Genomic DNA, 15,129 nt, shown 5'->3' on the forward strand with positions numbered 1-15,129 from the left:
GTATACTTTATTTTTAGCAGTAGCTATTCTGCAATTTCAAAATGAGTCAAAATAATCAAAATAAAAATTAAAACTTTATTAACCACTTCAGCCTGGTATTATAATAACAAAACAAGTTTGTTATAAAGCTAGTTTAAAGATATTAGCTTATTTAATAGTTTATTTTTTCATTTCCGATATATATATATATACAACTAATCTTATTAAAAAATAGGACCTTAAGTATTAATATAAACGGTATTTTATTACACTTAATTTTCAACACTTGTTTAATCACTATCCTTTTTACTACTTAACGTTACAGCTAAACCATACAAAACTTTTCCAAAACCAATCTACCTAACTAAAACGCTCTGAAATAAACCTCCAAGTAACAAAGCGACTTTTTTACCACAAAAGACTTTCGTACCTGATGAAACAGCACACTTTCAAATATTAACAAAAGTCAACTAATTGCTGAGCAAATACGTTCGGTCCTTCTAACTCTCCTCCTCTGAGAAGTCGTACGCTTTCAAGTGGTACCACCGCTTTTCAAACTGCAGCCGCCTTCCTCTCTCGCCTCTCTTCTCTCGAATTTGTGTGAACTTCTAAAATAAACGCAATAAACATTTTTTTTGCCGGAATTGGCAGACTTGTAAAACAAAAGCGGAAAAAAAAGGTTGGAAGGAGACAAAAGTTATTTTTTTTACCGGAATAAATTGAGAACATCTGAAGTAAACTTTCAAACTCGTGACTTTCTGGTAAACATTTAATTGACATCAAACGAATTGGTCGACAACTTTGTAATTCGTTCAATACACAGAAAAACATGGGTATTAAATTGTCATTTGTATGTGCCAAATTCAAAGTTTTCTGGCATTTACATCAAAGTATTCTCCACTGTCAAGTGAAAAGTTTCAAGAAAAATCTGCCTAACTGTGTGATAAAAACCAGATGCAACGTCGTTTCATTTGGGAAAATTTCAACTTTACGGTTTTAAACTTCACGCACTGTTTTTGTACGTAAAGGTTTTGAAAAATTGTTAAGTCTTATTTAACAAACAAAAAATTCTAAATATATTACTAAAAAAAAAATATTATAATTTTTTTAATGTATACTACGGTAAAAACAAATAACTTTAAAAGCAATCAGAAAAGTAGAAAAAAAACAGTATTTTTAGATCAATAACTTGGTGTTTAAAAAAAATCGCTTAAAATACAAATATTTACTATGTATAGAAATTTTCGTTTCATAAGTAACTTTTAACGATCGAAAATGCAGAAATAAAACTTATTATTTTGATATTATTTCTTGTACGGACCAAAGCTTAATTTTATATTTTTTATATGTTTAGTCAAACAACCAAAGTTTGAAAAACAAAACAATACCAAATTAAAACTTTGAACTTAAATAAAACAGTTATCCAGAAATTTGATTTTTTTACGTTAAAAATAGTAAATACTTCGTTAAAATATATTAATACTTTTTATAGTAGCAATTGTGAAACCTTAAAAACATAAAAACTTTTGTAAAACCTAAATATATACTAATGTTCTATTGGAATACTTGTAACTGACATTAGCTAAAATCTTTTTTATTTCTTTTTTATTTAATTTTAAAAAGTTTAAACTTTGGTATAGCTTCTGTTTCTAAACAAACTAACTGCTACGAAATAAACAACAATGTTTTACTTATTTTCCTGGCTTCAGTTCAAACAACCCAAAGCAAAAACTCGCACGAAATTGAAAAAGCAAACAAAATAATTTTCGTGTTAACACGCAGAATTAACATTAAACCTCTTCAAATGGGTAACACTACATGGGATGCACAGGGGGTAGCAATATCACAGTAGTGTCTTATTTGGTCAGCTGAACACTCAAGAGCGGCCGAACGCAAAGTAGAATCACTATTATGTCGTCATATTGGCGGTAGAAAGCAGCACTGCCGTGAAAAATGTACACTGTGTGTTGTATTTTACTGTAATTCAAAATAAACTAATTTAAGATAACATCCGATTTTCTTATGCGTTTTACTCTTGCTTATGATTTTTAAAAGTTTTAGACTATTTTTAAACAAATTATTTGGCAATGAGAGTTTTAAAATACTTTATGTATCTTGTTTTCAATTTTATTTAAAGTTAAGTTTCGAGATTTGACTTTTAAATTTTAGTTAGCTAAAAAGATTTATATAATGAAATAACATAGTAAATCTACAATGCTTTTCAAACAAAAAAGTTTGCGAATGATAAGCTAACAAGAACAAAAGCTGTTTCTTTTAAGTAACCTTTAGATTTACGTGATATATGAAAATAACTCAGATTAAACAATGTTTTACTCAATAAAATTAAATATGTTTTGAAAGTCGTATAGAAATGTCTGATAACAAAAGTATTTTGTTAACTAAGACTGTTTATTTTACACTTTGTAAAATAGAATTATGTAAAGCTAATTAGACAATAATAAACAAGTTATAAACAATTGTAAATAATGAAGTCAAAGATTTATGCAAGAAAATAGTGCTTTAAATTAAAGTAACGTTTTTTTCAAGTTATGTTTAAAGACTGGTGCGAATAGAAAACAATCAAAATAAAAGCTCATAGTTTTGTATTGTACTTACTATGAACTTTCAGTTAAGAAAACATGATGCTTAAGCTCATTGAAAGCTTTTTATTAACTAAATATTTGAAATGCGTGAAATGTTTATTTTAAAAAATCGTGTACAAACATAAAACTAACCTCTAAAAACTTTTAAGTTTTGATTATACCTCAGTGAAAAAAATTATCTAGCATCTAAATATTAACAAACAAAATATGGATATACAGCATATATTTAGCCTAAAACAAACACTGGTTTTGCATATGTTACAGATTTAGTACGTTTCTCAGAAATTTACAACACTTTTAACTAAGACTTCCACATACTATTTTGATTTCACAGTAAATATGTAGTATACAAACAATGATATTTTAATGACTTTAATATTTTTAGTAAATTTAGACAGCGTTATTTGTTAGAAGTATAATAGTGTTATAGACTTTGTGTTTATTAAAACTAAAATTGATCCAACACATAATTCTTCCTGAGTTCGCTAAACCAGCTAATGTACTATTTATTACTGTAAGCTGCTATTTAGAATAAAAAGTTAAAATCAAATTTAAATGCTGTTTTACAACTAAAAAAAATAAACAAAACCATTCTTACATAACTATTGTGTTTATTTAAGCCTATTTTCTTGATTTCGAAAGCTTACTCCTAGTACAACAAAGAAAATTTAAACAGTTAAAGACTTTTAAAGAAGTTAAAGTTAAAGTAAAATTTTGAAAATAAAAATAAATATATTTTACATTTAACAAAATGACTTTCAAAAAAAACAAATGTTTTAAACTACACATAGTTACTAAAGCTTTATATGCCTTATTATAAGGTGCATTACTGAATTCAATGACGCAGTTCAACTACAGACAAATCTCAATAAAAATTTTGAGTACAAAAAAGTTCTGTTTGTTTAAACTTAATGAAAAGCTTAAGTTTATTCTTATTATATATACGTGTGTATGCATATGTATACATGTGGTTGCTTAAAAAAACATCAACTTAGTTATTTTTTTTTAAATTTCTCTAGCATTAATCTTCAAAGTTCCAGTAAAAGTTTTTTTACCTAAACAAAATAAACTACGATTTTGTATAAATGTTTAACATCTTTGCACGCGACTATCATACAAAAAACAAGGTTGTTGCCAAAGTCCTAAGAACATTCGAAAAACAACAAAGGAGCAGAACAAATAGTTTTCGACAAACACGAAATTATTTCATTGTTGCCTCTGTTCCGTCTTGTCCCCGTGAGGTGAGCTCGAGCGGCACTTTAAAAGCGGCCGCTGTGGATTACAACTTCGTGTGTGAAAAAAAAACCGACTCGCTGGTCGCCGGAATCCTCGTTAATCCGTCGTTCCATTCAGAGCCTTTGTCCGGTTAATCTCGGCCGGCTTATACCCCCTACGGTTTCGATTGTGCTTCACTTTTTCGGCTGACACAAATGCCATTTTCTTTCAACAAAAATGTTTTCATCTCGCCGATGTAATTAGCCCGCGTTTGGTGATTGTCACATTGAGAAAGGATTCTCAGAAGAGCTACCAAATCCGCTGGTGGAAAGAAAAAAATAAAGTTTTGTGACTGGTCTTTAGGGGGAGAGAGTCAAACTCAAAAGCTTATAATCCCGCGAATAGACATACACAATAGAATACACATGTGAATTCACATAACTGCAGTTTGAACACACAACCGGGCTCAAGGACCGTGAAATCTTCTGGTAGACGGCAAAAACTTTTCAAAGGGATTCCAGTGTATGACGTGACAGACGTTGTAACTTGTTGAGATGAAATACTCAAGTTAATAAGCATGTAATCTATAGGTAGAATATCTATCAACAGTTTGTAGCATTTTTCAAACTCGAAAGAGTCAAAAACTCGAGTGCCAGTTAATACGTTGCTTTGAAAACGGATTAGAGCCTTTGATTTTTCAGTTGTTAAATTTAAATTTTTTTTTGGAGTGACGTAACTATTAGACGAGTACTTTAATGTTTTAATCTTTATTACTTTCTTCAACTTGGAAAATTTATCAAAACTCACATGAAACAAATTACTAGTTTTACACAGTGTTTTATTTAAGGCTTTCTATAATAAAGCTATCAATGTTCAGTTTATTTATATAAAAACAGTATAATTTAAAAACAACAGTGTGAACAAAAGCATCTAAATAACTAAGATAAATTAGCTGGTAAGCTAAAAAATGGTAAGAAAAAGTTAAAGTTCTGTTATCTGTTTGTAAAGTTCTTATTCAAAGAAAAAAAATAAATTAAATGTAAATAAGACCAAAAACAGTATAATACAGTCACAAAAACAAAGCAACAAGTATTACATCAAAGCTTTCATTTAAGTAGTATAAGTAAAAGCTTAAAGTAATGAATACACTTCAAGCAATAAATAAAAAAATTTTAACAACTAAGTTAGGAAATGAATATTGGTAGTGCATTTAAACTGAACAAAGTTAATGAAAAATAATATATATAGAACAACAATATAGTTTCATTTCAGGTTTGATAAAATCCACTCTAAAAAACAAAACAATAAAACAAAATTATACTCCAGCTTCTTTATCATAAACAGAAGTAAAACATCAAAGAAAAGAAAATTAAAGCTTTATTTAAAACTTAGGAGCTGACACATGAGAAATGGACAATAAATAAGTCCTCTAAATTTTTTGTTTTCGACATTTCAAAAAAATAATTTTCACTTCTCTACGTAAAAAACAGCCAAAATGTAACTTTGATTGCGAAAGATTACAAACAAGAAGGTGCAAAATTAAAACCAGCGCACATTGAAAATACTTCAAACAACAACTTCAATTGTCGTTTTAATTTCCCCCTTTTTTCCATCACCTTTTTCTCACCACGTAAAATCCCGATTCTTTTATTTATTCGGCTTCTGTGAGATGGATTGCTTTTTGCAAGATTGATGGATGTTTGCTTTTTCGCGGAAACAATTCGTCTTTTTTTATTTCCATCCTTTTTATTTTTATCTCCGTGTTTGATCCTGTGCGGTGTTTGGACAAGGGGTCAGTCGAATCAGGCGCGCTGTGGGATTTGCAAATATTTGGACAGTCATAAAAGTGTATTTGTAGAGGATGCGAAACGGACACGTGTGGTAACCGGAGATAAATCGCACAAATGTTTGATTTCCTATTTTTTGGTGTAACATGTATTGCATCACGTTTTTGTCGCGACTCATTGTAGAAAGAATAAAATTTACAGTGAAAATTAAGAAAATCAGCGTTGTTAAACGGTATAAAGCGTAATGAATGTAATTAACTAAACAAAACGTTCCATGTAACAAATTTTGATAAGTTTCAGTTCAAGTTTTGCTTGTAAAAGTTTTATTATTGTTGTGTTTATAGTAAACATTCGTCAACTTTTAACAGTACAACAGTTAGATTCTGGTCAAATGTAGGTAAGACAAAAAAGATTTAAAGGGTCTACGAAACGCTTCAGTCAATGTTTTATGACAGTCGACATTTGTTGATGTTGATGCATGCGACATGAAAGTGTTGCATTGCATGCTGCATGAGATACAAAATGGAGGTTTGTGATGAGTTCATGTCTTTCAATGCATTTTGTGAGATACTGTGATTTTAAAACATTTCATAAGCAATCCGTTTAGTTTAAAAAGTAGGCCAAACTCTATCCTAAGATTCAAGAAACAAAATAAGCGTAGTAAACTTCATGTTTTTACAATAAAAAATAAAACATTCATTTTGTTTAATGTATTATTTTATATAGAATGTTTTGTAAACGTATAATTCTAAAAAAACAAAAATAAACTTAGTACTATGATTTTTATTAGAAAAAGTTATTTACAAAATGTTACCGCAAAGTGTTTTAAAAGCATTTAAATAATTTACAAGTTGAAAGACGAAAATGTTTGAGCTGCAAGTTGTATTTTAAAATAGAAAACAAATTTTATATAACGAAATGCTCACCTACAACACGCAAGTTACAGTAAATTTACGTAGTAACACGGAAAATTTTCCCTTACAAACAGCAGTCAGCCTCTGTAAAAACAACTTAAAGTTGTAAACTAAAAAGCACAAATTCACAACAAGAAATTCTCTGTGTGCCCGACAATTTCAATGGAAACTGCAAAGTGAACTTGACAGAAAAAATTAAAAAGTTTCACGCGAAGAGTGACAAACCTCGGTTTTATGAACTGAGTTACCCCGATTATACGACTGTTGACAAATTGACAAAGTGCTAGCACCTTTAGTTCAGATTTAATTTAGTCTTTACACTCTTGTAAACAAAGGTTAAAAAGTAGTACAACAGTTTTCAAAGCTTCCTGTAATTATTGCATGTGATTTTTATAACTTGCATATATAAAGTTGTTTTTAAAGTTCAAACTATAGGCAAAGTTTACACTTCTGTGAAATTTTTAAATACAAACAAAGCCTTCTAAGTTTTATTTCTATGATTTTTTTATAGAACTAACGTTATGTGGAAATTAAGTAATGTTCATCATAAAAATAAAAACCTGAATACTTTGTTTTTTTAACCAAATTTTTTTTTAAATAATATGGACTTTAAAAACTAAATTTTCAATACTACTTAACGCACAATCCGACGCCTTTAACGCCTTAACTTACAGTTACTACTTTACACAGTTCTTGAAAAAATTATTATAGCTGATTCAAACTAAAACAAAACAAACTACAACTTCTTCGTAAAATAACGCGGCGAAAAATTTAAACAATTGCAGACGCGTTTATAGCAGGCGGCACTGAAAAAAAAAGACGTTTCTTTTTCCACCCACCAGCAAAGCGTGAAAATAAACAAACAAATCATAACATCATCTGCTATTACCTCCGATTCGTCCCCGCATATCCAGTTTCAAATTTGCGAACGGTTAACACCTAATTTCGTCGCGCTCGAGTGATTTCGCTGCGGACCGGCTTTGAAGTGGGCCGAAAACTCGCACGTTTGTCAGGGTGCAATATGTAATCGCTCACCCGTGGCAAATCGTCGTTTTTCGCCAGTTTTGTTGCTTTGTTTGTTCTCACGTCACTTTCGCTGTTGTTTTTGGATAGTTCAAGTTTGATTTACGAGGTTTTTCAACGTTTTTTGTGGAGCAGAAAAAACCGCAATAATTGTTGAAGGTGAATGTCACAAGCGGTGCATTATAACTTTTCACAGCTCATTTACGGACAAAAAGTTGGTTGAGAAACAATGTTGACCACAAGCGTACAAAAGGGTTAATAGTTCACTGTTTAAATTTAAACTTCTAGTTTGTATAATCAGTTATATAAAAATGTTTTCCAAAACTAAAAAAAAAGTATTTGATAAAAGAATAGTTATAAAATTTGAAGAACAGATAATTTTTTGTTTTTGAACAAAACTGTTATGGAATAAAGGAAGTAATTAACACACCACTCAACAAACATGTTTTTTTATAAACCAAATACATCAATTTACGTGCTTTCAAAAAATGTCAAACATAGCTTTCTGTTATGAAACGGTTTGTATGAAATTTTAATAAAGTATTAAAAAGAACAACTGCTTTAATACAAAAAAAGTTCTAGAAACCTAACTGTACATGACATTTTATTCTTGAAGGTTTTCTTGTTTACTTGTTTAATAAAGTATCTGCATCGAGAACTAACAGAAAAAAAAACTCATTAAAAAAAGTTAAAACTAATTAACTAATGTTTAATACATTTATATAAATGCTAACTAACGCTTGTAATCCTAGCTTGTGACAAAACATTCAAATTCAAAATGATGAAGTGAAATGTATACTGAAACTTTCTCAAACAAAAACCATTCGTCACTCAACAGCTTCATTGTGACGTCATCGAGCCTTTCTTAACGACGGTTGCGCACAAGTCGATTGTGGAAAGATAAAAGTGCGTTGCGTGTTAAACCCGTCGAAACCCTGCAATTAAAACCTTTTTGCAAAGTTTAAAAACAACTATGATTAGTGTGAGTCAGTGTTGTCGTTAACAATCTTGTTTAAAAAAGATCCAAAATATATATATATACTTTTTTGATGTTTTTTCAGTTTAAAACAAAAATTTCAAAATAAATCTGAGCCATAGCCGTTTAATATATAAGTGCACGACTACTAAAATTCGGACAGCTCAAATTCTAAACATTCAAATTCTTAAAAATATTTAACGTGTCACAATTGAAAAAGTAATATATATTTGTCAAACAAAAAAATTACATATTTAGGTCCTATTAATATATAAGAGCCGTTTTTTTTTTTGCAAAACATTCAAAATGTTTTGAGATATGGCTTAAGTAAAGTAAAAAACATTGTTATTTTTAGTAATCTTAAAGTTGCTTCAAAAGTATTTTAAATTTTGCAAAAAAAAAAACGAAAAGTGGCTTGTAGATTTTTAAAGATCTACATATGTATTTTTACTTTCATTCAAATTTATATTAATTTTTGAGATATAGTCTTTAAACATTTTGTTAAGAATTAGAATTGTCGGAATTTGAGTTGTCCGAATTTGAATTGACATGAAACCTAATATATTTACAGTTTATTTATTTAAAACAGTTTCCAATTGTGTCTTTAAAAAAAAACTTCAACAATTTTAGACTAACTATGCGTAAAAATATATTTCAAAGAAATTTGTATTTTTAAAGATTAATTAAATACTCTAGACTAAAGTCGTTACATCTTGAATAAAAAAAGCAACTTAAAGTAAGACAGAAAATTTGTAGATGATTTTAAAACTTTTAAAAAAGATAGGATTGATTAGAAAGATTAAGTTGACAAAGTTTTAATAAATAATTGTAACATGTTTTGCACCAGCAAAGAAATACTTCGATGTATAAGTATAATAATACTTTCTACTTACAAAATTTATTTAAATATAAATGTTTATACAAGGGTGGATTTTTAACTTTTTTTTGTTCTGTACTAAGTGTTGTATGCAAATTTGTTAGTTTTTAAACCCTAAAGAACTACAAACTCAAACTACAAACTTAAACTACAAACTCAATACTTTGCTCTTTGCAAGCAACAGTAATTTCTTGTGATTACAATTTTAATTGTAAATTAAGTCATTTTTAACAAAATTAGATTATTTTATTTCCTTATAGAATACTTCAAAAAAATTATTCAAAAGTATGTCTTGAATACATTAAATAGTGTTGAAAACATTTAAAAAAAATTCATTAAAATTGAGGAAAACATTTAACAAAAAAATATTTTTATTTTTAATACTTGTAGTAAACCGCACTTTTTGTGCTACTTTAACTTTATAGCTCATAAAAAGAATTGTTTTTTGTCAGTTTTTGATCTTAATTTCAATAAAATTACATTTCTTTTTCTTTAATGACCTGTAATTTTAGTACAAATTAAAACAAAGTGTTATCAAAACATCAAAGAAATCTGATTGTCTCAACTATTAAAGTACAATACAAAGTCATGTAAATTGTTTCTTGATACTAATTCACACTGAACCAAATTAGCTGCAGACTCGTTAATTTCAAATCTTAATAAATAAAAAAACATGTAATGACATGCTCAGCACAAAATCAAGCAAGTGCTGCTCAAAACAAGTTCTGAAAGTTTAAACTCAATTTTTTTCTTCTTTTGAAGAAAGTACTCGTACATACATGACGCATTTAAGCAAATATTAAAATTATTTCGCTCTCTTTTAATTGAAATTTCTGTTTCCTACAGGCATGACTCTTATTCTGATTTATTTCCATTACTGGCTTTTATCTTACACTTCATCATATAAAGACTAGTGTACTTTTTTTTTTAGCATTTTAATATGACTTTTTATTATTATTACCTTTTCATTAATTTTTACCCCACTAAACTTTCTAATAAGAATAAGCGTAACTTATGCAAAAAAAAATTGCATCTTTGAGTAAATAAAGTTCAAGAATGTGTAAGCATTTTTTTTAAAGAATGCATTAAGCTATGCAACACAAACAAAACTCAAGTACTACTGTATAGTTGATTAGAAAACTAGCACTGATGATTCAAGCAGTCATAACTAAACAAACAAACTTTAAAGACTTGAGTAAATATTTTGTGTGCACAACTATTTAAAGTATGTTAGATTCGGTGTTTCAAATTGGGCATAAAGCTGAAGTTTATAACTAAGCCGTTACAAACTAAATAAACAAAAAATAAAAATGCATAACAGCCGTTATAAACTGTAAGCATGAAAATTTTATCAAAAAGTTTTTTGTTTCGGTTGAACAAATTACACACTTGTAAAAGCTTAAATGTAATTCATGTTTATTGAAAATTTATACATAGTTTTTAAATCTATTACAGCTTTAGTTATTTTTTTTAGTTAAAAGTATTTAAATTGAACAATTTAGAAATGTTTATGTTTTTAGAACATATTTTGTGTATAAAAAATTATGGTACTATATTTGAAAATATCTTTATAAATAAACAATAAATAATAACCTGAAAATATGTTTAAAGAAAGTAGACAATTTAAACAAACACAAAATAAAGCCATATAAAAATTTCATAAATTCCTCAGGATAAATAAATCGAGAAATATGATGAATTAAGTGAGTTATTATGATAAATAAAGTTTGCATTGTCACACAGTCTTAATAACAACACTACTGTGTTGTCAGTTCTTTTTATTTACCTTACACTCGTTTTTCATAAAAAAGATACAACAGCGACAGTTTTGATAAAGTCTTTCAAAGCGTTAAAACAAGAAAGCAGAAGGAATTTTTGAAAACAATAAACTGTTGGTTTTGTTGATATAAAACTTATTTGATCACTTAGAATGGCTTGATTAGGTTAACTACAAACTGCAAATACTACAAATGAATGCATTTCTATCTTTGATATTTATGTAATTAAAAATTCTAACTTATTTATAGCTCGTAATTCCAAAGGTTTTTTGTAAAAGAATAACTAAGAAGCTTACTTAAACAAATAAGAAGTTTAACACCTTTAAACCTTTTTAGTCTATAAAATCAATCTTGACTGTCCTAACACACGTATAAAAATTTTTAAAATCTTATTTTATACCGAAGTTTTTTTCTTTAAAGTCATAACCCAATTGTTTGTCAAGTTCAAAGTTTTCTTAATTTTAGCGAAAACACAAAATTTTAATTCTTAGCAGAAACAATACTCTTTTGTGATTGTCATATTAATCAACAAAACAAAAACAAAACTACACTGAAAGTTTTAAAAACTTTTTGATATTTACTCTCACAACTTTAAACTTTTGTCGGGCTAATTTATCTAATTTCTAAGAGGAGATGTTTAAAACGAGGCAAGATTTCAGGTTTAAAATATCGAGTTTCGATCTCCGACTATTTTTACTCTTTAATCTCGTTTTGAAGCTTCAGAGTTTTATTTGCTTTGCCTAAATTGATTTAGTAAATAACTAAATTTTCTAAGTTTTTAAGCTGTCATTAAACTTGTCAATTTCGTTTTATTTTCTAAACCTTGAAAAAGTATCGATAGCAAATTTTTCTCATAATTCAACTTTTATTTAATCAGTTTGAAAAAAAATAAAATATATTAAACTTTTGTGAGATAAATGTAAGAACATTTTTTAATTACTTAGCTTTTAACTTTGGAATTCAAATTCGTTTCTAAATTAAATTACATATTTGATTAATTGTTAAAAATATACTTTTTTCCAATATAGTATACATACTTAGCTAACTGTCGATACAACAATTAAAAAATAATTTGCATATAATTTTCTCCCCATATATAAAGGCTACTGGTCATTGCTACTCAACGGAGCGTTAAGTTTTCAATTATTACGTAACAATTAACTTATACAATCCTGCTTCGAATTACAATTCGGTAGCTATTAATTAACAAAGAATTAGAATGAAAACTTAAACTTGAACTTTTTAATTAGTTTTATAGATATATGGATTAAAGCTGAAATACAATCTTCTTTTTTAATTTAGTGCAAAATACAAAACTACTTTAATGCACTTAACGCTTAATAATAAAGCTGTTAATAATTAAGTTTATTTGTAGATATGAAGTTAAATTGAATTAAATGTAAGACTGTTCAACGACATATTTTCCTTTAGTTTGAATTAATGATAATTTATAGAAATGTATCTAAATTTACGTGTTTTTACCAATTAATACTTTTCCACTTTTATTTTCGATTAGTCAATTTTTTTTGAAAACTGCAGCCTTTTAAAAAATACTATTGACAAACAAAAGTTCTTCTAAAACTTTAACAAACAAAAAAAAACTTAACTAAAATGTTCTAATTTGAACAAATTTTATAAGAGTCCTGAACAAAAGTTGCCTTAAATCGCTTACAAATAAAAGCTAGTACGACCTTCGACTTTTAAATCTTGTACAAGGAATTAACAACTATTTCTATCGGAGTTTTTAATCCAGTTTGCAAATAAACTCTCTGTATTGTACATATGCTGCTCTCACAAGATTAAAAAAAACATTTTTTAAACGTAGACGAACAAAATATGTTTTATTTTTCTTGCTTTGTAAAAACAAATGTGCCCAACATTGTTTAACATTTTAGAACTGTATTAGTTTGTGAACAAAAGTAAACAATTAAAACATATAAAGCCTCAAATATGATGGTTTTTTTCTAATTTATTTAAATAGTTTGTTTCTACAATCAAAAAACAAACTTTAAATGAAAATTTTTCAGAGATAAAAAGTATTTAAAGTGAATAAAAAAACAAACAAATAGCCTTGTACAAAAACTTCCATGAAAAATATTTTAAAATTAAATAAAACGCTCTACGTGATACATAAAAATTTTTGCAAAAAATAGCAAAATTTTTAAAGAAAAGCTTCCAAATTTTAGAAAAAGTGTATTTTGGTTGTTTATAAAACAAACACTAAAATACTAATGAGCCCTGAAAATAATAAAATGTAACTTTAAATTATTTTTTGTTTAGTGTAAATAGTAAAAAATAGTTTTTAAATGTTTTTGGCTGTACATACACTTTTCGATATTAAACTAATACGTATTTGTAACAATAAACATTTTTTGAGTTATTATACTTTTAATTTGCATGTCTTTACAAAATTTAAATTGTAAAGAATTCGAAAAAGTATATGCGTAAATTAGTCTTATATACATATAAAAATCAAAATTTAAGGAATAGATTATTTTTTACTATATCTGCAAAAATTAAATTAGAAAAAAAAACATCGTAACTAAAAAATACTTTGAAATCATTTATGCATTTTTTTTTTGTACATCAAACGCTCCTTATATTTTCTTATAGAACGTTGAAAACATAAGTTTTATTAATATTAAAGGCTAGAGCTACTAGTTTACTTTATCTTATTTTTACATTAAACGAATTTTAGTAAGTATTTGTTTCAAGCTTTTTTAGTTTAAATCAAACTAAAAAATAAAAGCCTGAACAATTATGTTACTTTCTTTATACAAAAGTATTTTAACGCTAGTACATAGATCACTTATATACAGTTTAAAAAACTTTTACTTTAAAAGTTTTAGGTAGAACAGTAATTAAAAAAGATATAGTTTTTCTTACAAAACTGCAACAGCTTTATATAAAAAAAGTATAAACTGTTGTTTAAAGTCTTATGTACTTTTAACAAGGAGTAATATCCTATTAATATTAATGTAATAAAACATGGTAGATATTTTAGCTATTAAACTTTAACAACACAGTTGTATGATAGATATATAAAGGTTAATATTCAAGTTTCTAAAACGATGTCAAAGTTTAGTACATGTAAGTCAAATATTACAAACTTGAAATGTAATTTAATAACTTACGTATATAGAAAAAGTTAAGGTGGTCCTTTACGCAGTTGACCTTTATTAAATTAAATTAATTTTTACAACCAATTTACCCTTTAACACTTCCACATCAAAATAATTACAAAGAGGTGGCATAATGAATTGAATTACGAAAAACAATGAAAGTGATTCTTTTTCGAAAACAAAACCTCAAATCCGGATTTTCAAAGGTAATTAAATGATAATAAGCGAGCTTTGTTTTTGCAAGCACCAGAAATTAAAATATTTTCCCAGTGATTAACCAAAAAAAAAATCACCAAAAAATATTCTTTTTAAGTAATTTTTAGCCTCATTTAACAAGTAAAGCAAATTCTTTATCGCGTAATTATGACGTCACAGCCAACTTTTTTGCGGCACTTTCAATTTTCGCTGCCAGCTTTTAATAAGCAGATTATCTTAAGTGGTTTTATTGGAGTTAAAACAAAAACACTACTGTTAAAATGGACCACCCAGTTTCACGAATTCCTCAAAAAAAACTTTTCTCATCTTGCTAATTGCTCGCTTTGTTACGTCATAAAAACACTTTGATGCCGGTTTTAATTCCAAGCTTGTTTGTTTTAATTTCGGCTCTGGTCAACTCGTTCCGCGTAAAAATAACAATTAAAATTTGATTTAGATTTGGTGATAGCGAAACAAATGCGCCTTTAGTTTCTTGTAAGCTTTTAATTGCAACAGTTGATTGAGCTCGATTTATGTTATCACCATCTGTATATGCAAAGGTCTATTATTAATAAAACGTTTTTAATTAAGCAAATTTTTTATGCACGTACCACAAAAGACCAACATATAAATTTTATCATTTTTTAGATAATTAAGTTT

Source organism: Thalia democratica, chromosome 5 (assembly GCF_965202585.1).
Source record: "Thalia democratica chromosome 5, ktThaDemo2.hap1.1, whole genome shotgun sequence".
In the NCBI taxonomy this organism is placed as follows: Eukaryota; Metazoa; Chordata; class Thaliacea; order Salpida; family Salpidae; genus Thalia; species Thalia democratica.